The following is a 1,788-nucleotide window of genomic DNA, read 5'->3' on the forward strand; positions in this document are numbered from 1 at the left end:
TGTTCAGGTGATGAAAGAATCAGTGTATCTTGCGATCCAGAAGAGCTGCTGGTAGAAGGATGAATGGAAGTCAGTGAAGTTTTGCCTGAGGCTGCTGAGCTATGGATGGAGGTCTCCGATGCACTTTCAAAGGAACTGTCCACATGAGTAAAGGCCATAGTAAATGTGGGAGGTTCAACAATGTGAACCACTTTTATTGTGTCCTTGTCCTTAATGTCACTAGTTGAAGTAAGAGAAAAATATTCCTCTCCAAAATCATCATCCTTATAATGCAGAGTAAAGTTCCCATCAAGTTCAAACATCTCTCTCACAATAGTCTCAAGTTCACACACAGTGTCAGGGATTCCATGAGGTAAGTCCAGTTTGCGAATGTTGTGGTCCTGAAGAATGATCCGGAGTTTGGCTTGTTGAGACATTGGAGCATCTGTAAGTGAAACCACATAACTTCATTTGAGTTATAGAATATAGTAACATCTTAAAATATTAAGTGTTAGAGATTATGAACACTGATAATTGTCCAAGATAAAAGCTTTGAAATTGTTATCACCTTTGAAATATTAGCATGCAGTAAGGTAGTATTTTTCTGTTGTGTTATGAAACTAAAAATACAACTTAAGAGGAGATCCCTGTGGTCTAAAATAATGTGGTAATTTCACAAAAACTTGTAAAATTTTACAATCTCTGAATTATGTGTTGGTCATATACTACTCAGATTATCGTTTTGTATCTGTATATTAGCAGAGTCATCAAGAATTACAAAATAAGCATGACTTGGGTTTAAAAGGCAACCCAGGCTCATGTCAAAGCAAGAAAATAGTATTCCCAAATGTCTGATTATAGATTTGACATCACATTTTGAACTGTAAAAAACATTGACGTAATACAAGGCAGACATTTCAGCCCATCAAAAATGAAGCTATAGCGTATCAGAGGAGTTGTACATTTAAGCTTCGGTAACACTTTATAATAACTACATGCTATAAAGCATTAGTTAAGCATTAGTAAATTAGGAATTTATCATTTATAAAGCATTATTCATACATTAATACCCATTAGTAAGTCATTTACAAGCACAGTTATAAATGTTTTAACTTCACATTATTAAGCATTAGTTAAGCATTAGTAAATTAGGAATTCATTATTTATAAAGCATTATTCATACATTAATACCCATTAGTAAGTCATTTATAAGCACAGTTATAAATGTTTTATCTTCACATTATTAAACATTATTTAAGCATTAGTAAATTCTTGATTTGTCATTCATAAACATTGTTCTTGTTCTTAATACACATTAGTAAATCATTTATAAGCATAGTTATACATGTTGAATTCTATATTAATAAGCTCCTTTATAATGGGCTTAATGATGACTTTAAAAATTGTGTGTTCACTTTTTATAAAGGAAATATTTCAAAGACATACCATATATAAAGTAGTTCTTTATGGTTCGAAAGTTCATTTATAAAGTGTAAGGAAATGATTAATAAACTATTTAGATGTACATTTTTGCATGCATTTATACAAATGGTTTAGACATTTTGAGTGTTAAGACAATGTTACAAACATTTATTGATATTAAATTTATGATTAATTCAGTTGTTAGTGGTTAACTATTTTTAAAGACTATCTACACCATACAAATCATTGACTAATGAGATTGAAAAATCAGTTCTCTCAGTTTTTCAACAGAAAAAGTAAATAGACACAACACAAATTGATGAACATATAAGGTTTATTCCATTTATTGTCTCTCAGCCATTTATTATAAAAAAAATGATTCTAATA

The sequence above is a fragment of the Etheostoma spectabile genome, chromosome 4, assembly GCF_008692095.1.
Source record: "Etheostoma spectabile isolate EspeVRDwgs_2016 chromosome 4, UIUC_Espe_1.0, whole genome shotgun sequence".
Taxonomy (NCBI): domain Eukaryota; kingdom Metazoa; phylum Chordata; class Actinopteri; order Perciformes; family Percidae; genus Etheostoma; species Etheostoma spectabile.